Source organism: Mesoplodon mirus (genome assembly GCF_964341445.2).
Source record: "Mesoplodon mirus genome assembly, chromosome: X".
In the NCBI taxonomy this organism is placed as follows: domain Eukaryota; kingdom Metazoa; phylum Chordata; class Mammalia; order Artiodactyla; family Ziphiidae; genus Mesoplodon; species Mesoplodon mirus.
The window spans coordinates 16,174,099-16,197,893 of NC_138981.1; the positions used below are offsets into that span (position 1 = coordinate 16,174,099).

A 23,795-nucleotide genomic window follows, 5' to 3' on the forward strand; every position below is an offset into this window, starting at 1 on the left:
GATGTTGGTGTCATTCATGCTAACGTTTTGCCATCTGCCATCCAGTCATGTCCTCATAAGAGGAGACTGCAGCACAGAAAGATGATGTGTTTTTCTCCATCTTACACAGTTAGTTAATAGCAGAAGCAGGTCTAATTCCTTGGTCTCTCAATTAGTGCTTCAGGCATGATGTATTTTTTTAGTTTTCTTTCCACATTTGCCCCTATTTTTACCAGGAAGTCTGCTTCTGTGCCAGATGCGGTAGAGTTTCCTTCCTTCCTTTACGAAAACAAAACTAAACTAAACAAAGCTTATTTAGGGATTTGCCTGGTGAATTCAGTTGATTGTTGAGACAAGGGTTTCAGTTCTGGTCTATCTCCACATGCATTCTCCTGTTCAAACGCATTCTTGCCCAAGCATTAGATGTCAAAATCAGAGGACTGGTTTATTGTTGAACTAAAATCTGGTACAATTCAAGACGACCGAGTGAACGCCTTCCCCCTCCTTTTCTCTTCTTCAACCTCCAAGGTCTCTCACTCCCTTTCTCTTTTAATACTTTTCTGGCATCTGAGATTAATTAATTTCTGCGTACTCATCTGCACGCCCACACACAACCCCATGAAACTCCAGGGTCCCATAAAACCTCATTTCACCAGGGCCTTGGGCTCCACCGGGCTATTTTTTTTTTTTTTTTCTGAGAAGACTAACGCACAGAGAGGGAATAACTTGAAGTTTTCAGAGTGCTGAAGCCGGAAGCCAGTTTTCCAGAATCCAGCGGGCCACGTGGCCAACTCTCTGAGTGGCCACCTCTCTGAGTGGCCACCTCACGCCAACGGCTTGTTCTAGTGAACTCTTTTGTTTAGTCGACGGGGGCTCGTTTTGTCTTCGTTTTCAGGAATATTCAATCTGCTCCCACCCCAGCTCCCTCCTCCTGTAGCTGCGCGAGCCTGGGGAGAAGAGAAGGGTGGAGGGCAGGAACAGCACAAGAAGACTGGAGAAAGAACATGAATAATTTTTCTTAGCGTATCCTCTATTAATTATATAATCAAAAGGCTCTGTATTCAGAATATATATATATATACTTTTTTTTTTTTTTTTTTTTTTTTTTTTTGCGGTACGCGGGCCTCTCACTGCTGTGGCCTCTCCCGCTGTGGAGCACAGGCTCCGGACGCGCAGGCTCAGCAGCCATGGCTCACGGGCCCAGCCGCTCCGCAGCATGTGGGATCTTCCCAGACCGGGGCACGAACCCGTGTCCCCTGCATCGGCAGGCGGACTCTCAACCACTGCGCCACCAGGGAAGCCCTCAGAATATAGTTTTGAATAAGGCTCTATTAATGAAGGATATTAATAAAGAGCATATTTTTATGACTCCTTTCCTCTCATGAGTTAGAGTAGGAATAGGCTTTCCCTGAGCGCCTTAATCTTTTCTCTCTCTCTCTCTCTGCCCTTCAGCCCTGGTGGTATTTCTTCATCTTCCTTCAGTTCCCTCCAAACACCAAGTCTTTCCTGCCTCAACCTTTGCATTTGCTGTCCTCTGTGCCTTGCCCCCTCTGCCCCCTCTTAGCATCCCCATCTCCCTGGCATCTTTTAAGCTCAGCTTAAATGGGCCCTCTCAGTGAGGCTTTACCCGACCACCTAATAATCTAACAGCGCTCCTTCAGCCCGTGTATCAGTTAGCTTTTGCCATGTGACCATCCCCAAATTGAGTGGCTTAAAACAACCATTCATTTAACTCACATCTACAGACATATGAGAGTGCCAAGCAGAAATCAGCTGAGCTGGCCCAGATCAGAATTACCTGGTCATGGACTTCCCTGGTGGCGCAGTGGTTGAGAGTCCGCCTGCCGATGCAGGGGACGCAGGTTCGTGCCCCGGTCTGGGAAGATCCCACATGCCGCGGAGCGGCTGGGCCCGTGAGCCATGGCCGCTGAGCCTGCGCATCCAGAGCCTGTGCTCTGCAACGGGAGAGGCCACAACACTGAGAGGCCCGCGTACTGAGAAAAAAAAAAAAAAAGAATTACCTGGTCAACCCACAGAATTGTGAGTTAAACAAAATATTTATTGTTTTAAGCCACCTTGGTTTGGGGTGGTTTGTTACACAGCAAAAGCTAACCAGTACATGGGCCTGGATTAAGACCCCAGACCCAATCAGGGAACACTACTGGTCCTCTATGTTTCCGTCTTATAGCAGACAGTAATAATGCCCTACCCTTAACCCTTCATGCCTTACCATTTCTATCCGTATGGATCTGAATTCCAGCTGCCAACTAATGCATTTCTTTGCTTGAGGGCTTTCTCTGTCTGCCAGATCCCACCTTGCCTGTGCACATAGTAGAGCAGTGGTTCTGGAGAATTAGCACCCCTATGAACAGCCTTCAGCCAGGGACTGATGGGAGTTGGTGTATAAATGCCCCACCTTCCTCATCATTTGGGTGGGATCATCCCTTACTCTCTCCCACAGTTCCCCAGTGGGATGGAGCTCTAGGACTTGGTAAAGAGCTTGCATCATCTCCCTGCTCTTGTCTTTTTCAACCACAGCCTGACCCAGAAGCACACAACCCAGGGATGAGCCTAGGGTGCCCATTTCAGTCTGTCCCAGGTGAAGATGCACATTTGCATCCAACTGATCTGGCATGATGGTTTTGATGGGTGGGGCAAGAGATTTTGCTAGTTATCAGAGATGGAATGAAGGTGAAGGCTAGATGAAGCCAAGAGACATGAGTGAAGAATGAGTTTGGAAAACATCTGCTTTGTGCATTTTGTGGCAAGGAAGAAAAGCTACAAATTTAATGTATCCATTTCCCTTTAATAGTCTTTTTTCTCCTAATACTAGCACGTGTGCGTGCATGTGTGTGTGTGTGTTTGAGGTATAATTTACATGTAGTGAAATACACAGTTCTTCAATATACTGTTCAGTGAGCTTTGACAAATGTACACAGGCAGCCCTGACCTCACAAATCAAGGTACAGAGCATTTCAATCAGCGTGGGATGTTCCCTTGTGCCCCTTTACAGTCAGTCCCCACCCCCCAGCAGAGGCAATCATTGCTGGGATTTCTGTCATCGTATATTAGTCTTACTTCTGGAACTTCACACAAGTGAAGTCATACAGTGTGTGTTCTTCTATGCCTTGCTCTTTTCACTCAATACAATGCTTTTGAGATCATCCATGTTGTTGTGTATAGCAGCAGTTCATTCCTTTTTTAAAAATAGATGTAAAACAACATTTACTATTCAACACATTTTCTGGAGGTCAGAAATTGAGGAGGACCTAGTGGTTCCAACTCAGAGTGTCTCATGAGTGTCTCTCATGAATGTCTCTCCTGAGGATTTGCTTCCAATCTCACTCACATGACTGTTGGCACGAGGCTTCAGTTCTTTGCTATGTGGGACTCTCCTTTGGGCTGCTCATAGCACGATTTCTCCCAGGTCAAGTGACAGGCCAACAGGAAGCCATAGATTTTTATAACCTAATCCTGGAACTGACATACCATCATTCGTGCAGTAGTCTGTTGTTCATACAGAACAACTCTAGTCTGGTACAACATAGGAGGGAACTATGTACAGTGTAATACCAGGAGGCAGTTTCATTGGGAACCATCTTGAAAACTGACTACCATATTTGTCTTACTTTGTTCCATGCCATCTTGTAATAGCTGGCCTTTAGAACAGTGATATGGCCAGTTCATTCCTTTTTTTTTTTATTGCTGGATCATGTTCCTTTGTATGACTATACCATAATTTATTTACCAGTTCTCATCATGTTGGATATTTGCATTATTTCCTGTTTTTATCTGTTATGAATAAGCAACCATGAACCTTCCCAGAAAAGTGTTCTTACAGGCATGTATTGTCATGTCTCTTGAGTAAACATCTAGGAGTGAAATTGTTGGCTCACAGAGTGGGTGTGCAGCCTTTGCCCTGGCCGCCTCTGTGGCTGGCTTGTTTCCCCAGCCCTCTGTCTGGCCTGCCTTCCTGCCCCTCTGGTGGGTCTAGTGGAATGAAGCTCCAGCAAGCATTCTGTGGAGGGGCCTCAGGTACTTCCCTCCAAGTTTCCGAGCAGGGAGTGGGGGTAAGGGCAGGAGGGAGCATGGGGCTAGAAGTTGAGCACGAGTGGTTCACAGACCAGGGTCCATTCTTGGTTCTTCCTTTAATAAGTTCCAGGCAAGTAATTTTCTGAACTTTGGTTTTCTCATTGGTTGCTCTTCAGGATTCCTTCCAAATGGTTCTATATCTGTCTTGTGAGTACATAGTAGCTGCTCAGTTAGAATCTGTTTCCCTAGGCAGGACAGAGACAAATACTAAATTCTTTCTATTCCTCCTGACTTCAAAAACATGAAAATTGTCTCTATTTCACTGATTTTTCTGCCTCCTAATAAGGGTTGATGTTCAGGATGATCTTTTGTTTTTTGTGACGTGGAAAGATGATAGGGACACAGATGGGGGAGGGGGATACAAGAGAGCTGAGACTAGAAGAAGGGGGAGGCTGCAGAAGAAGAGCAAAGAGCAAAAGGGGAAGACAGGCCTGAGAGGAGTAGGGGGGTTTGCGTGTGTTTGTGTGTGTGTGCAGCGTAAGAGCAAGAGAAAGAATGAGAGACATACACACAGAGGATGATAGTTGTCATAGGGAATAAGCTTTGGGGAGAAAAAAAGCTGTTCTGAAGCAATTTGGCTGAGTCATGTGCAATGTCATCACATCCTCTGCACATACACCACCCCCCAAAAAAATTTTTTTCAGGGAAAGCAGCCATCATTCTACAGTCTTTTCAGAGTTGCATATATATTTTGGGGTTTTTTTTATTCATTAGTGTTTAAGACGGGCCTCATGGTGACCTCAAGACCAGAGGAGAATCTCCCAAAGGGGTCCTACAAGATTGAGGTTGAATGAATGAAAATATTAGTTAGGGTAAAAGGCTAAGTTGTTGTAACAGAGACTTAACAACACAGTAGCCTACAGAACCAAGAGGTTTATTTGTCTTTCAGATAACAATTCAGAGGGGCATGGTTCAGCTAAGTGAAGCAGCTCTGTTCCCCAGTCAGTCAGAAACCCGAGTTCCTTCTGTTGTGTGGCTCTGCTATCCCCTGGGGTATTGTTGTTATCTATGTGGTTGAAGCTAGATTTCGGGGAGTTCCCAGTGGTGGGAGGGAGAAAGATAACACAGAGGAGACATGTCTACTGTCTTAAATCCCAGTTCTGGAGGTGGCATTGCTTCCTTTCACATCCTACTGGCCAGAATTCAATCACATGATCAAGCCTCATAGCAAGGGAGACTGGGAAATGTAGTCAAGCTGTGTGCCCAGTAAGAAGGGGAAAGTTGGACTGTAATGGGCAACTGGCAACCTTCATCCCAAAGAGCAAGCTCTCAAATCCCCCAAAAAGCTACCTGGGGGACTGTTCCACTCATGCGTTGAGGGAAGAACAACATTCTTTAGACTACTCTGGCCTACCCCACCTCTGCACTGTGTGTGTGCGCTCACACCGTGCTTTGGGCAAGAGGGTTATTTGCTAGTTCTTGAGCAGCTGGCTGATACCAAGTTAAACTGTATTTCAGGAGCTGAGTAAAGCAGGAGGGGAGTGAGCTGAAGGGCCCTGTTCCTTCCCTCTCATGTTTATCTCACAGTGGGGAGCTGAGACTGAAGTCTCAAATCTCTCTCTTTCCCTGGAAAATCCTCCCATGCCAGATGTGCCCTTCGCCACCTACCTCTGTTACCCAACAATCTTTTCTCTGCCTTCCTCCCTCTCAGACCCCAACAGTGTTGACTGCCTGTGACAGTATGTAATTGAACACAGAGCATCTTCCCTCCATTCTGATTAGTCAACCTTTACCTTGGATGTAGTTGAATCAACCCTTAAAAAGATGCAGCTAAGGTCTCCGGGCTACAGATTCCTCCTGAGGTGTTAAGCGGTGTGTGCTTGGGTGTTCCTTCAGGGTGACACCAATGCCAGTTCTGTTAACTGAGTGCTTCCTCTCCTCTCGCTTACTTCCTCCCTCTCCCCCTCTCCTCTTTCATGGCTTTGGCACTGCCATTTTTCTTTCCTTCAGGCCCACCATGACCCGGGAGCCAAATCCACCCTGTCAACAGGTTCCCTGGCATGGCTTCTTATATTTGGCTTGTAACCAGACTCTGGGGGCGTCTCCATAGCAGTCAATAGCTGATTAGGGCAACAGAGAATTTTCTCTTCAAGAGAAAGAGCTGGAGTTTAATTTTTCTCAGGGCAAAATGGCTCATCTCAAAATAAATTATATTCTCTAGCTGCTAGAAGAGCTGTTGAACAAAACACATTCTCCAGCAAGTGAGAAGAATGACAACCCACAGATCTGAAATGAGAAGAGAATTAAAAAAACCAAACAAAAACAAACAGGTGTGGTAGATTATATAAATGATAGCCCCCAGTACTTCCCCTGCCCCTGACATGGCAGCTCTTTGCATCAAGAGGTAGAATCTATTTCTTCTTCCCTTGAGTCTAGACTGGCCATGTGACCTGCTCTGGCCAATGGGAAATTAGCAAACAGGAAGCAAGCCAAGGCTTAAAACGTGCTTGTGCTTTGGGGCTTTCTCTGTTGTGGCTCCCAGGACCCTGAGACCCAAGATTGCCTGCCAGATGGCGAGAGACATGTGGTTGCCCCTGTTGCCCCAGCCAGTAGCTTCCAAATACTAGACACGTGAGTGTGGCCATCCTAGATCACCCAGCCTCTAGGTAACTCCCAGGTTGTCTCGTTGGCTGCAGGCAAGTGAGAAATCTCAGCCCAGACCAGAAGAACTACCTGCACAAACCCCAGAATCATGATCTATATAAATGGTGGTTGTTTTAAGCCACTAAGTTTTGGGGTGTTTTGTTATGTAGCAAAAGCTAACTGATACAACCAAGTCACCAGCATGCGTACGTGTGTGTATGTACATGTGTGTGTATGTACATGTGTGTGTGTTTGTGCCTGTGTGTACCTATATGTATGTCTCTTACATCTTCCCCCCCCACATGCATAACAGAGGCTCCCAACATACTCTGAAATCAGTGTAGTCCAGGTAAGGCCTTTACTCAGCTGCTCTGTAGGAGCTCCAAGCTCAGTAAGTAAACATGTAGAGAAGGACTAAGTGCTCAATACGCTCATCCCTCTCCTGTCCCAGGCTCCTGAACTTTGATCCTAGCCAGGCAGAGACCTGGCTAATCAGAAGGAAGGGGGTACCTAGAATGGGCCACGCTGCTCATTTCCCTGGGGACACTGCTTCTCTCAGCAGGCGAGATGAAGGAAGGTATGTGCGTGTACCTAAGTATTTCTGATTTTAAGGAAGTGGATGATAACTAGTTGTGCTTTCCTCCTTCTCGTCGTGGGGCTGAGATGCCAGTATCTCACAACCTCCTTCACCATGCCTCACACCTCATAAGGATTGGTCGCTGCTGATGGCTTTCTTGAGACAACTTCCCTAGGAGTGTTCTTATATATCAGATGGGGATATTGGTTCCTAAAACCACAGGTGTAGCATTTCTGGGGGAGTCTTCTTTGGTTAGACAAAGCCCTCATGAGATTCTGTCTTTAATATTAGTTTTCTGTATTTGAGGAGGCACAGTTTGGCCTCATTACTACTCGTCCTGTATCAAATGTGTTGGTTTTATTTTGGAAGAGACTGTAGTAAACCTAGTTCTTATGGCTCTAAAGTGGCTGGCAATAGGAATCCTTTCCTTCGCATTTCCCTCTGTCCTACGTCTTTCTTTTTTTCTCATTTCTATACTTGTTTCAGCTGTGAAAATCAGTTTTCATATTTATTGAGGCACAATTTATATACAATAAAAGTCACCTCTTTAAAGTGCATACTTTGTTAATATTTAGGAAATATATAGAGTCTTAGCTCTCACTATGATCCAGTTTTAGGATATTTCTATTACCCTATATTTCTGTTACCTTGTGCCCATTTGCAGTCAGTCCCCATTCCCTCCCTCAGCCCAAGACAACCACTAATCTACTTTCTGTCTCTATAGATTTGCCTGTTCTGGACATTTCATATACATGGAATCATAAAATATATGTTAGAGCTATTTTTGATAAAGACTTAGAATAGTTGTTTTCTAAAGGCATAAGAATATTCACAAGAGCTGCTCTTCCTTTGAAAAGTTGATCCATGAATAGGAACAAGATGCCCTATCTTGTTTTGGGTTCCCTCGAAGAACATGCCAAGGCAAGGACTTCGGGGCAGGTAGTTTATTTGAGAGATGATCCCAAGAAGCAGAACTGAGGGAGTAGGAAGAATGAGACACAGAGGGGGAAAAAATAACAACAAAGTTAGAAGCTTGCAGTGAGAAGATTACCACTGTGGACAAGCAGGGTTCAGTTCCACTGAGGACTGCCTGAGGAACCATGTGGAATGTGCTTCTGGGCAAGCTGGGGTATTTATCTACCATATTAGTTATCTAATGCTTTGTGACAAGTTACCCTAAATTTAGCAGTTTAAAGCAACAATGAACATTTATTAGCTCTTACACGTTTAAGGGTCAGGAATTTGAGGCTGACTTAGCTGGATGGTCTGGCATGGGGTCTCTCGTAAGATATTGGTCAGGATATAGTCATCTGAAGGCTTCACTGGGACTGGAGAATCCACTTCCAAGATGGCTCCCTAACCCAGCTGACAGCACAGTGCTGGCTGTTGGCAGGAGGCCTCAGTTCCTCACCACATGGCCTTCTCCAAAAGGCTACTTGAGTGTCCTCATGACATGGCCGCCAGCTTCCCCCAGAGTGAGTGATCCAAGAGAGAGCAAGATGGAAGCCTAAATGCCTTTTATGATCTAGCCCGAAAAGTCACACATCATCATTTCCTCTGTATTATATTGCTTACAAAGGTTAGCCATATTCACTGTGGGAGAGAACTACACAAGGGCATGAATAGTGGGAGGCAAGGATCATTGGGGCCATCTTGGAGCCTGGCTGTCACATCCATTGTCTCTCGTCCCTCTTTGGCTGAGGGTTGCCCTGTGTGGGTTGAGCAGGCTCAAGGACGGGCAGGTGAAGCCTCAGGCAGAGGGTTTATATGTGTTTGTGGTAAGAAGCTACCAGCCTACTGGGAAGTATCTATGTGGCTGTAGGTGAACTCAGAGGTGGGCCTAGGGACTAAGGGACAGAGCCTCACTAGCATCTGCCACATGCACCAAGGCTGTCATTAATGTCATGGTTGTGCAGGTCCACCCTTAGTAATGAAAACAGGAATCTTCCACAGCTCAGACTTACAGGGACAATGAAATGATAGGTTGTTGGTGAGGTATTTATACCTTTGGGACACCCTCTAGGTGACCACTGGACCAATGAGCTTTGGGCTTTTAGGACCCCATGATCCCTGAAGAAGGAGCTTCCAGAACAACAAAGCCAGCCTGCTCCTTGTATTGCTGAAGAGTATAAAATCACAGGACAGCCCTGGGCAGAAGGTCCGGCCACATTCGTGAAATATGGGAAGGGAGCTGGAATCAAAGGCAGGAGTCAAGATTTAGAGCCTCCGTGTGGTGAAGTTTTTTCTCAGGGTAACCCAGAATAGGAGGAAATGATGACAGCTCAATGCCCGGCAGCACTGCCAAGTGTGGGATTTAAAGCACTGACATCAGTGGGCTCTGACCCTCAGGCCACCTCATTCTGCTCCCCTATAAAGGAGCAACAGTAGGATGAGAATGGGGGCAGGTAGGAACAGAGTCACCGAGGGAGGGGAGGGGAGTGGACCTGTGAACTGAGGCCCCTGACTGCATGGCCAAAGCTTAGAGGACCCATACGACCCGGCTGGCCCAGGACAATCCTAGTTTAACCTGCTGTTCTGGAATAATTATTAACAGCACCTCCTTTTACTCCCACAAGCATCCAGGTCCAAATAGCAAATTACATGGTCATCCCCCCACCCCCGACCACAGCACACTGTACTGTCCCACACATAACCTTCCTCACATGGAATCGTAAATGTTGAACATCTGTCTTGTCTACTCACCTGTAATTTCGGGGAGGACGGGGACCACGTGTGACTTTGACACCGCTGGAGCTGAAGCATCAGCATTTGCGAGGTGCTCAGTGTATGCTGACCTATGGAATGAATGAATGAGTGAGTGAATGAACGACTGCGCTGTTGAAAGAATACACTGGCTCTGCTTGAAAAGGTGTGGTATGGTTGGAACAACCAAAGGGGAAGGAAAGGGCAAGTCTTTAAGTCTCTAATTCCAAAGGAAGCCATAGGAGGCTGGTTTCCAAACCCCAGGTCAAAGCTCTATTCAAATGGATTCCCTTCATTTAGTTGCAGGGCTCTGGGGCCAGATGGTGTGTGCTCACAGAGCTGCGGCTGCTGCGAGTACGGGGCTGTCAAACGTTCTGAAAAGCCCCGCGTGTGAATCAACAGGCTTGGCATCTCTGCTCTCCCTGGCTCTGCTCTGTCAGCAAGTGGTCTGCCAGCCAGGAAATTGTCCTCTCGGCAGCATGGTGACCATAATGTACATTTTCTTCAGTATTTCCTTTTTAGGCAGAGGGAGCCAAGCATTTTGCCCCTAGACAAGGACCATTTATGGACTCCTCAGTCACATTTGCCGAGAGCCGCTGGGACTGCCACGTGATCTTCAGCGTAAACCTTAGCCCATCTCCCGGAGCCAAGAGCACAGGCTCAGCGCTCGGCAGAGCAGGAAAAATGAAACCCGAAAGCTGAAGCCAGACTTCTGCACAGACTGTTATATGGTGGCTCATTTAGAAGGGAGACTTCAGCATCTCCAGGGGTGGGGCTTGATTTATCATCCCCAGCTTGGCCAAAGACACTAAAAATGCCTTTGCACTTGGGTCTTAAATTCCTTAACAGAAGGTTCTATTATTATTTTTCTTTTGGAGCTTAGAAATAGAGTGAGGATTGGGTTGCGAAAAAGTTCATTCAGGTTTTCCCCTAACATCTTATGGCAAAACCCGAACGAACGTTTGGGCCAACCCTGATACCTGGCTTCTTTTTGTCCATCTGCCATTAGGTCATTGTAGAGCTGCTTGACTTTTGAATTTTTTTGGTGTGTCTTTTTCTTCTAAGATGGGAATTACTATTCTGACCATATCATTTTAAGGCTGAGGCCCTGCAGACTATTCTTAGGAATATTTACATTTTCCCATTCCGGTTCTTTCCAAGCACAATTCCAAAACATACCCTCTTTAAAAATGCCCCCCAAAATAGAACCCTTCTTAGCAAATGGTTCCGTATTTGTCTAGCACCTACTAGAATACATGGGATTACAGTGCCGTAACGCAGCCTAAGACAGTAGATGATAAGTAGGATGGACAGAATTTACGTAGGCAGGTGGGAGAAAGGGCCTTCCAGGAAGGGGAGCAACGTTAGCAAAGTCCCAGACCAGGGACTGGCAACTTGTGGTCACTGGGCCAAACCTGGACTGCTGTTTTTTGTAAATAAAGTTTTATTGGAACACAGCCATGCTTGTTCACTTACCTGTTGTCTATGGCTGCTTTCATGCTATAATGGTAGAGTTGAGAGATTGTGAACAGAGACTGTACGGCCCCCAAAGACTAAAATATTTACCATCTGGCCCTTTATAGAAAATGTTTGCTGAGTGCTGACATGGTGAAGTGGGGCTCATTTTTCCTTCCTGGAATGGGTATTCAGAAAAATGTGAGTTTGAACAGAAGGGATGGAGCTTCAAAACCCTTTGGTAGGAAATAGGGAGCTGGCTCATGGGACATGGAAATCTCTGTTCTCACCCGACAGCAAACTCTACCTCAGACCCAGATATTGAGAATCAGTGGAATGGAAACTGCTTAAATGTATTGACTACATCTATCCTTCCATCTGTCTGTCCATCCATCCATCCATCCATCTTATTGAGTATACACTTATTAATTTTTACAGAATCATATCATTACTCAAATAAAGCATAACCATTGTAGGGAAAAAATTTTTTTAAAATATAGAAGAGACCCCCACCCCCCAAAAAAGGAGAAAACCAACCATAATCCCACCAACTATAGATAACCATGGTTACATTTTGGTATGTGTCCTTCTTATCTTTTTTCCTACCTGGAAAAGGAAGTGTTTATTGAGTGCCTACTACATGCCAGGCAGTATGCTAAGCACTGAGGATACAAGATGGTGGAAGCTTGGTCTTGACCTCAAGGTTGGAGAGCAGTGACCCAAAGCACTGCGGTATGGGGTGAGAGGTGCAATAATAGCTGCCTGAAGAGATACGAGAAAAGCAGGGCAGAAGGAGGGACCGCCTCTTCCTGGACTGTTATATTCAAGGAAAGTCTTAGAGGGTGCCTGGGAGTCTGCCACAGGAGCAAGAATATTCCAGACAGAGAGGAAAGTAACTGATGTTTCCCATGTGCCTATTAGGTACTTAGGAGCCTTATTGAGAATATCTCATGTAATCATCACAACAGCTCTGGGAGGTAGATATTATCATTCCCATTTTACAGATGAGGAAATTGAGACTCTGAGAGGCTAAGGCATTTGCCGAAGCCCATGCAGATAGCTCGAGGTGGAGGCAGGATTTAAACTCAGGTCTGTTGCCCATGCTCTCCCCACTTGATCATGCAGCCTCCCCAGGATAACCAAGTCGTGGTGTCCACCTTCATTGATTTTTATTTAGCAAATATTTATTAAGCATCCACTATGTACCAGGTAAAGAATATTTGAGGACTGTGGCCTCAAAAAGTCCTATAGGATCTCTCATCGTGTGTGGGTGTGGGTGGAGGGGGGTGCGTTGGAGAAGTCTATGTGCAAAGTCAGGTTATGCTTTGGTTTCAGACAGAACTTGAAACTGATCTAGACCCCAAACATATATGTTGAATTTCTTCCCTCTTCGGTTGTAAGACTCTGGGCCCCTTCTTGGAAGAGGTGGGCCAATCATGTTGCATTGTTTGCCCGCTAGAGAGGCCATACTAACTGGATGATTTAAATACACCAAAGATGAAGGTTGCCATTCATTTGTTAGGTCAGTCAACCAATCACCAGTGCTCTGGTGGGGCTGGGCGATATGTATGGAGTAGGGAAGGAAGCAGGAAAGTAACCCCTTCCCGAGTTGCAGCTGTCCAGGGAAATGGCTATCTCATGGTGGATGGAAGACAAAGGCCTGGCTTGACAGTCTGCTGTAGGAGTTCTCAGGAAGGGGCCTCACAGTGGGCAGAATGGATTAGAAGAGGCTTACTGGAGCAGCCGCATCTCCAGCACCTCTTATTGCGGCTGGCTGGCTAGCAAGCAGCTCCATGTGAGCACTAGGAGAGGTTCAGATCTCCCCTCAAAACCCAGGAGGTGCTTTAACTTCCAAATTCCGCTGGGAGGGGTGCGTGAGGATTGGAGGGTGGGGATGCATCTCATTCCCCCTTTCTCCGGAACACACACAGAGCCGCCCGTGGTGTTAGGGAGCCGCACCATGAGATACGGCATGGCCATAGATACAGTTATGAAGGAGTCACTTCCAAAGGCTTCACCCTGAAACCTTACCGTCTACATTGTGTGCACACCATTTATTGCCACCACTGCTGGGAAAGGCAGCTGTTAGTGTAACGCCGGGAGGAGGAGGCAGTCTCAGGAGCCGAAAATGGTAAGATTTATTGTGGGAATAAAACCCTGGGCAGATTGCCTCTTGTTAAATACGTGTGTTGGGCCCAGTGTCAAAGCAGTTCACTGCAGGCAAACACAGGGGTCTTGCTGGAAGATTCTCTTAACTGCTCTGTGCCTCTGTTTCTCTCTTTGTAGGATGGCATATTAAATGGTTGTTAAGAAAGGATTGGTGAGTGGGCAGATATTTGATTCTTTTTTAGGTTCCTTTGTCCAACTGTCCCTTGACTGCTTTGCTCATGACTGCTTCACCCAGGTGACCTCCAAAATGGTGATGATGTTTGCCTCACAGCTGCTCCCCAGCCCCTACCTGCTGATGGTCTGTGACTGCTGCCCAAAGGATGCTTCTCATCACCATTCACCAGAGCTCTCTCGAGGGCCTCCTATGGGCCAGGTCCTGGGCTGGGGACATGGTAATGGATGAGGGACCTGACCTTTCCCTCCAGAGGTCTCGCTGAGCTTGACCTTGGGATCTTTTTATATCTAGGAAGTCTGGGAGGTTGTGCAACCAGCCAAGTTCATCTTGGTGCTCAACAGGTTGAGGGTCCATCAAAACCACTTCCTGCCTTTTATTTTGGGGAAGATTTCAAGCCTAGGGTTCCAGCCTAACTAGAGATCCTAGGGTTCTCTCCTGGCTTCTTGTTAATTACCTCTACCACCCACAAGTGCTCTAAATTGGAGAAAATGACACAAACTAACTAGACCGGCGCTGTCCAATAGGACTTTCTGCAGTGATGGAAATGTTTCGATCTTTGCTGTTCAGTAGGGTAGGCAGTAGCCACAGGTGGGTACTGAGCCCTTGAAAGGTGGCCAGTCAGAACTGCGATGTGCTATAAGTGGAAAACTTCAAAGCTGTAGAACCAGAAATGCAAAATGTCTCAGTGTTCATTTTTCTGTTGATTATGGTAAAACTCTAATAGTTTGAGCATATTGGGTTGAATAAAGTATGCTCTTGAAATCAATTTCACCTGTTCATTTTACTTTTTTTTTTTTTTTTTTTTTTTTGCGGTACGCGGGCCTCTCACTGTTGTGGCCTCTCCCGTTGCGGAGCACAGGCTCTGGACGCGCAGGCTCAGCAGCCATGGCTCACGGGCCCAGCCGCCCTGCGGCATGTGGGATCCTCCCGGACCGGGTCACGAACCCGTGTCCCCTGCATTGGCAGGCAGACTCTCAACCACTGTGCCACCAGGGAAGCCCCATTTTACTTTTTAAAGGTGCTACTGACATTAAAAAAAAAGTACATAGGTGGCTTGCATTATATTTTTATTGGACAGTGCTTTTCTAAACCTTGGTTTTCTTATCTGGAGAATGGGCGGATAGGCCAGAGATCAGTAAGGTGCACTCATCTCAAAGATGTTGTGATTTCCGCCCCCGCACCTGACTCATTGTGTGAATTGACTACCCAGCCACGTGGACCATGGTCAAGGTTAATGTAGCAGGTGCTATCAAGCCCCACTCACATCCCCTCAGCACGTACCATTCTAGTACATGCTGAAGGCATCCTACTTCAAGCACCCATAGCTCTTCCTCTTACGGTTCTCTATCGACCTGCAGGAGGGAGGCCAACGATGCCTCCAGGAATTGCCCTCGGCCGGCGATGGATGGGAGTTGGAGGATAAATACCCCAGTTTCCATGCCCCTCAGGTGGCACACTAAGGCGTGTTCTACACTGTTTCCCAGAGTTCCCCAGCAGGACTGAGCCTCAGCACCCACAGTGGTATCCTGCTCAAGAATCCTCCCTTTATTGGCTTCCTTCCCTTCCCTGTCTCACTTCCCCATTCACCTACAGGTACTTTCTAGGATCCCTTCCTATGTAAACTACTTCACTCCCATCCTCTTCTGAGTCTGCGCCTGGATAAATGCAGAGGAGCCTTTCAGTGGTTTTTCCTGTTTTATCAGCTCATCAGAATCTCTGGCACATTAACCAGTAAGTAGATGCTTAATGTTGTTCTTCAGTTAGTCCTGTCCCACAGAACTGCAGACATAACTACCTGGCGCCCTCTCCTTGCCCTCCCAAACACACTACCTCACATGAATTGGCACTTTCAGCTACATTTTGCCTACATTAATGATTTCTATTTTAATACTAGTTTGCAACCTCGGTTTTCATCAGACGGAGTTCCTGGTTTCATTTTCTTCTAATTGCAGTAAGATGCCCCAAGACATCTTAGGCATGATGGGTCCTGGGTGGGTGTAAATTGTTTGCTGCTGTTGAAGACACTCTGGGAGGGAACCTTCTAGGATCTGACAGGAAGTTGTTACAGATGTCAGAAACCCAAAGCCAAAAAGTAAAAATAAGCTCGTTAGTAAACTGATCAGGGTCTGGTATTTCAGAAATAAGAGCACCTTTAGGATGAGCAAAATCTGAAATCTCTGGAGGTGGTCCAGAGATACAGCACATATATGGCTTAGGAGCATTCCGGAAGTTAGAAGATGGATTATGGCCATTTAAGGAATCATTTTCTTATGTCACATCAGGAATTAGAATCCTAGAAGAGCAGGAGGGGATCTTAGGATTTCTCTTATCCACCCTCCACCCTCTAATTTTATGAATGAGAAACACTGAGGCCCAGAGAAATGAAGCGATGTGTCTCTAGACACACAGATAGTGAGCTGAATCTCAAAACAAGTCCAGCGCTTTTTCTACAACCCTGGAGCACCACCCCTAGTCTTTGTACAGAAAGAAAAGCCAGTGATTCCAGACCAACCACCACTGCTCTCACCTCTGGACTGGAGAGTTAGGATAATGAAGGGAAAGACTAGAATCCTCAGAGCTGTCTCTTGGCTGTACAACATGACGGGAACCACGTTGGGTAACTCCCCAAGAGGGGTCACCCAACGTCTAGCTAGAGGGCTGGCATGTGAAATGCACTGCCCTAAAAATTAATCCAACCTGCTGAAGCAGCATGAGAATGGGAAGAGTATTCTTGGCACACCTCATGACGTTGGGCTGTGTGCTAGGGCCCCAGGGATCTGAATCAGTCGTAAGCTTGGGCTGTGCTCTGAAGCTGTTTATAATTGAAACAGTGGAGACAAGACAGACAATGAACTAATTCAAAATAGAGAAATGTGATTCTCAAGTTTCTTCCACCAAATATCTGGTTGCAGCCTGGCATGTGTCTTGTACCCCCTCCCATCCCTGGAATGCTACAATAATTCCATGAGTATGAATTGTATCTTATTACAACACTCATAAGTTCTTTAGGGACAGAGATCATATTTTTATTCATTCATGCATCCATGCACGCATGCATTCATGCATTTACAGTAAATCCCCTACGTACGAACCTTCAAGTCGCGAACTTTCAAAGATGCGAACATGTGTAAATTAGTAAATGCGTAAATTTACATGCGTAAATTAGTTCAAGTGTCTGGCGTACATTGTCACGTGCATGCATCCTCTACAAATGGTTGTGCTTTTGTGTACTTTACTGTGTTTGTTTTTTTATGTATTATTTGTGTGAAAAGTATTGTAAACCTATTACAGTATAGTACAGTACTCTACAGCCGACTGTGTTAGTTGGGTACCAAGGCTAACTTTGTTGGACTTACGAACAAATTGGACTTACAAATTCGCTCTCGGAATGGAACTTGTTCGTATGTAGGGGACTTACTGTATTCAACAAATTTATTGAATGCCTACTATGAGTCACTAGGGATGGGAGGGAGTGCAAGGTGAAGCAGAGGAGGAGCTAAAGATGTCCCAACCCCTCCAGTGCCTCCCCATGTCACTCAGAATACAAGCCCAGGTCTTTATAACCATCCTTAAAATCTGTCCTGATTCCCAAATCCTTTCCCACCCCTCTGGCATCTTGATATATCCATAGTCTGGTTGGAAGAATAGAAGGCTGTTATGTGAGGTTAGAAGGGGTGACTAGTTTTCATTAATTTAATTTCATTTGATGTAATTGATTTATTCATGCATTCACTTATTTGACACACATTTATTGATTATCACCTCCGTGTCAGGGCCTGTGCTAAACACTGGGTTATTGGTGGTAGATGATGTTTCAGTTCTCACGAACCTTATACTGTAGTCTGTAGAGAGGAACCCGAGCAATAAACAGATTGGCAACTATCTAAGCAATCATACCTGGTGATAAGCTCTCTGAAGAAAAAGCAAGACATAGGGACAAGAATAATGGGAGAAACCTAATTTGTATTGAGAGTCAGGAAAGGCATCCCTGGGGGAAGTAGCCTTTAAATTGAGGCCCTAAAGAGAAAGATTAGTTAGACAGGGGTAGAGGTGAGAGCGGAGGTTTTTCAGCAGAGGTTCTGAAGATTGCCAGGGAGGTTCTGAACTTGGCACACTGATATGCCTCTGCTCTACCCTTGTGCTTCGGATCCACTCTGCATGAGGCATCCTTGTGGACCACTCTGCCCTTAAGAAACCAGCAGAGGCAGGTGTGTGGAAGCGGGGAGGTTGAAATACAAGGAGAGTCTCTGAAGATTGAGCCACCTCAACACACAAGGGTTCTGGGAGGAGAATTATAGAGAGTGATCACATGAGGCTGACCATCTCCCCACCACACACACACACACACACACACACACACACACACACACCCTCATACTCGGACACACTTGGTTGGCCACAAGTAAGTAGGGTTTACCCCCATTTCTATCAGTGACAAAATGTGCAAATCAGGAAAATTTCTCTTTGTTCTCTTCCTCAGCTTCCCTAGGATTTCACCCCACAAAACTGACCTCTGTTCTCTGCACACTGAACTTAGAATCAGAAGGCTCTCCCACTTGTTACTTGAGCGTGAATTACTTGAAGCTTAAATTTCCTTGTCTGTAGCATGAGGACACTGGATTTGCCCTATCTCTTCACAACAACTTTTATGCAAAGGCTTTAGGAAATATAAAGCACTATACAATATTTTTTAATTTAATAGACTTTTTAATTATGTGTATATATTTTTTTAGTAAATTTATTTATTTTTTTATTTTTGGCTGTGTTGGGTTTTCATTGCTGCGCGTGGGCTTTCTCTAGTTGCAGTGAGTGGGGGCTGCTCTTCGTTGTGGTGCGCGGGCTTCTCATTGCAGTGGCTTCTCTTGTAGCGGAGCACGGGCTCTAGGCACATGGGTTTCAGTAGTTGTGGCACGCGGGCTCAGTAGTTGTGGCTCGCGGGCTCTAGAACGCAGGCTCAGTAGTTGTGGTGCACGAGTTTAGTTGCTCCGCGGCATGTGAGTTGTTCCCAGACCAGGGCTCGAACCCGTGTCCCCTGCATTGGCAGGAGGATTCTTTTTTTTTTTTTTTTTTTTTTTTTAGTGGTACGCGGGCCTCTCACTGTTGTGGCCTCTCCCGTTGCGGAGCACAGGCTCCAGACGTGCAGGCTCAGCGGCCATGACTGATGGGCCCAGCCGCTCCACGGCATGTGGGATCTTCCCGGACCGGGGCATGAACCGGTGTCCTCTGCATTGGCAGGCGGACTCTCAACCACTGCGCCACCAGGGAAGCCCTGGCAGGAGGATTCTTAACCACTGCGCCACCAGGGAAGTCCCTATGTATATATTTTTAATTGAAGTATAGTTGATGTACAGTAGATTTTATTTTTAAAAGCAGTTTTAGGTTCACAGCAAGACTGAGTAGAAAGTACAGAGGTTTCCCATATGATCCCTGCTCCCCGCCACCACACACACAGCTTCCTCCTCCTATCAGTGCCCCCCGCCAGAGTGGTACATCTGTTATGTTGATGAGCCTACACTGATATATCATTGTCACTCAGAATCCATAGTTTGCATTAGGTTTCATTCTTGGTGTTGTACATTGTGTGGGTTTTGAGCATTGTAAGACATAATAGTAATAATTGTGCTGGTTATTCTTCACCCCCACCCCCCAAGATGCACCCTCCACCCTCTTTGCCTGGTTCTGTGCCCCTAGAGGCAGACTACATCACCCAGATTCCCTGGCAGCTGACTTCTGATGGGGTTCTGCCAATGGGCGGGCCCAGCAAGAGATCAGAAGACAGGAGGAGAGGGAGGCTGAAATATTGCTTCCCTGGCTCTTGCCTGTTTCAGCGCTCCATCTCTGGCAAGAACTGGGTCCCCCCATGACCACAGAATCTGACCTGTGGCCCCTTGGCCCCAGCTCTCACTGCAATCCAGTGATGCCATGTCCTCCCTTTGTCCCCTTCAGCACATGGTAATGGCACCTTTTCATAGTCTCTGGACTTTAACATCTCTCGTTGTTTCCCTTAACCTGCCCACAAAGTAGTCCCTTCACTGGAATCTCTTCATTTGAATCATTTGGGCTGAGTTCTGTTTCTTGTTGGAATTCTCATTCATATAATCATGACGGCAAAAGTGGCAGTAACAACTCAACCACAACTTTATTATGTGTTTGCCATGTGACGGTTTCTATGTTAATTCCTTCAAAAACATTGGCTGGATTAAAGGTTAATTTTCAGAACCTTTTTTTTTTTGTCACAGCTTACCCTTCCCCCTCCCCATATCCTCATGTCCATTCTCTAGTAGGTCTGTGTCTTTATTCCCCTCTTGCCCCTAGGTTCATCATGACCTTTTTTTTAGATTCCATATATATGTGTTAGCATATGGTATTTGTTTTTCTCTTTCTGACTTACTTCACTCTGTATAACCTAGGGGCAGGACAGGAATAAAGATGCAGACAGACGTAGAGAATGGACTTGAGGACACGGGGAGGGGGAAGGGTAAGCTGGGAAGAAGTGAGAGAGTGGCATGGACATATACACACTACCAAACGTAAAATAGATAGCTAGTGGGAAGCAGCTGCATAGCACAGGGAGATCAGCTCGGTGCTTTGTGACCACCTAGAAGGGTGGGATAGGGAGGGTAGGAGGGAGACACCAGAGGGAGCAGATATGGGGATATATATATATGTATAGCTGATTCACTTTGTTATACAGCAGAAACTAACACACCATTGTAAAGCAATTATAGTCCAATAAAGATATTTTTTTTAAAAATGAAGGTTAATTTTCAAGAAAACCTCATCTATGACTTTCGTACAGATGTAAAGTGAACACATGTTGACTGACAGAGACTCTCTCCTCAACCTAACTCTAGTTAGGCTCCTCTAAGTCCTCAAGGCCCCAACTTTGGGCGCTGTCCTTTGTCTGCTTATTCAAGAATCTCAGTGAGTCAGTTTAGCCACAGTCCTCCACTGTTGGAATGCCACCGCTCTTGTATCCGATCATATTTCTCATCCCCTCTCCCTTGGTATCGTATGACCCTGGCCTGCCTTCAGCAAGAGTCCTATCAAATCAGTTTAGCCAGAATCTCCCTCATCCCTGATCCTCTTAGTAGTTTTCCATCCAGTGACCCCCCTGGCCCCACCTCTGGCTCTAAACCTTCACTTGTCCTTGTTTTTGGAGTTGAGTCTGATCTCTCTCCCCCTGTGCAAAACCTCATTGTACTAATCCCCCTGGATAAAGTCTGCCTTACTGTCTTTAATAAGTGTCACGGAATTTTTTCTTTAGTACGACAGAGACTCTTTCCTTGACCATACTTGAGACAGGCTCCTTTGAGGTCTCTTTTTAACTAGGCCTCGTCTTTGGGCCTTGTCGTTGGCCTGCTTAGTCCAGTTTTAGCAAGAATCCTGCTAAATCAGGTTAGTGAGAATCACTCCATTCCTGATATCTGATCACCCTTGATATCTGATCAAATTCCCCATCGTCCATCCTTGATACCTCATCAGCCTGGCCTGCCTTCACCAAGAATCCTCCTATACTTGATGTTTCCTGTTAGTAGTTTTAGACCCACTGCTTCCTTCACTCTGCTCATTGGCTATAAATCCCCAGCTGTCTTTGCCATATTCTGAGTTGAGCCTGACCTCTCTCCACTGTTGTAATAGTCCTGACACCTATTGAAATAGTGTTGAATAAAGTCTTCCTTACCATTTTAACAACTATCAGAATAACTTTTTCTTCAACGATATTAAATATTTAATTTAATTCATTAATGAGGGAACTGGTAGGATGGTAGAACCTGTTCAAGAACAGACACATTTATGGATTAGGAATATTGAAATGAATATACAAACACAGGCAAATTTGACCTCTTCCATGGGGCGGCGGCACATCAAATCGAACCTCTAATGGACAGAATTTGCATGTCTATAGACAAGAACAATTTTGCAAATCCAGAGTTGTAAAATGGCTCAATGGCAACTGAGAAAGGTGTGCTCTAGCCTACTGCCCATGGGCCAAATGCAGCCCACCGCCTGCCTTTGTAAATAAAGTTTTATGGGAACACGGCCACGCGCATTCATTTGTGTATTTCCTATGGTTGCTTCCGTGCTCCAGTGGCAGAACTGAGTAGTTGCAGCAGTGGCCAGGTAGCCCACAGAACCTTAAATCTTTACTCTCTGACTGTTTACAGGAAAGGTTACTTGACCTCCCTGCTATGGAGACTGTATTGTTTTCCATTGGAGCTGATAAGGAATATATCAGTATGGACTCCATTTTACAAGTGAAAAAACTAATACCAGTTAAGTGACACAACCCGAACTCTAACCTAGGTCAGCCTGATTCCATCCTTAATGCTAGGATCAGCAAGCAATTTAGCTGACCCTAATAACGAAGAACACCTTAGAAATTATTTCATCTTTAGGAAAGAAGATGTCTTCAGAAAGGTATGTGTGTGGAGGCATGCGTGTGTGCGCGTGTTTGTGTGTGTGTGTGTGTAGTGGGGGACACAGTTAAGAAAAGAGTGACTGCTTTGATAACTGCTTGGCCTAATTTTACTTTTATTCCTTGGTGTAAAACTGCTTTCACAAGAGCACATGAATTAAATTGCAGCAGCCTTGTACAAGGCAGGACACGGGTTGTACATCCCTGAACGAGGATCTGAACCAGAAACTGAAAATTCGGAAACAGTCTTGTACTGTTTTTCTTTGGGATGTTTGCTGTTTCTGAAGCTAGCCGGCGTCAGAGTCCTCCACAGTCAGTGCAAGTTAACAGCTGTGGTCGCCTTCTTCAATAGTCAGCTCCTCCCTCCCTCCCCGTTTATTACATTTTTCTTCTAGTTTAAAGCTGTTGAAAGTGCTAGTCTCTGAAAGGGATTAAGTGGGTTAATTAGCATTAAAAAGGCCCTTGATTTAGTCGGTATTTAAAATCTCGAAACACTGCCTCTGCTGGCCACCCCTCCCCCCATTTTGTGAATGGGAAAATGGGCTGGAAAAACTCCAGCTATAAGGAGAATGTCTGAGCCTCAACCCAGCCCAGCCGGCTCCCCAGTCCAATTCGGAAATCATCTCTTTCGTATCAGGTTGCACGTGAAATCTTTGTCAAATCTTTTTCGGTACGCGCTCCTAAATAATACTTCCCAGAGTATGACTAATAGTCAAAAGACGCAGTGGGTGAATTTCAATGGCTGAACCGCTGGGGAGAAAATGAATGGACTGTTAATAGGATCGCTCTGGAATAATAGCTAAATTATTAAACTGTAGTGTGGTGGGTGTCCCTTCCTCTGTGTGGCAGATTAGATGGGAAGGTGCCACTGTGAACGTCTCAGGAATATTACATTGCACAGCTCTGTGAAGGGATTTAAACCTTTTCTATAGCCTTCTCTCCTTCACCAGAGTTCGTGTCTATTTCTCTTTTTCTTTAGCTTTTATTAGTAGGGGGTGGAGCAGACAGTGTTGGTTTTCTGCCACACCCCCTCGGTACCCACCTCTACGCCGAAGGCTCTTTACTACAAACACCTGCAAGCCTCGGCCAGCAGGACCTTTTTGAGCCCTGGGAGCATGTGGGTCCCCCCTCAGGGAAAACCCAGAGTTCCTGAGAACTAATCCCTCCATGGGCACCCTCGTGTAATGATGGGTGTGAATTGGTGGATAAAAACCCAGCCTCCTAACCCCTCCATTGGAGCAACGATGGATAGAGGGCAACCGGGGGCTCTGGGAGTTCCCCAGCAGGACTGCGCTCCAGTGACCCCAGTGTTTGATAACGTTTCCCTTTATTGGCTGCCTCTCCTTCCTGTCTCACTTCCTCTACTGCTGTTTCCTGGAATCACCACACAAAGAAACGATTTGCACTCAAATCCTTGTCTTAGGTCCTGCTTCTAGGGTAACCCACACCAAGACAGAGAGTCAGTAGAAAGGTTTTTCCTCACCAGTTATCCTGCAGCAAAGGCGACACTTTATAATTCCTTTTCACAGAAGCACTTCACCATGTCCCCTGCTCTGACTGGAGGGTGGCATGTTGCACTGGGAAAGCCGTGAACTTTGGGGTGAGATTCAATCTGGAGTTCAAATCCCCCCTTTGCCATTGAC

General features: G+C 46.0%; 1 long non-coding RNA gene across 1 annotated transcript in view; it reads left to right on the plus strand.

Annotated features, from left to right (window-relative positions):
* Window positions 1-23,795, plus strand: part of LOC309796035 — a 144,687-nt gene that overhangs the window by 88,209 nt on the left and 32,683 nt on the right. The gene's annotated exons all lie outside the window — the stretch shown is intronic.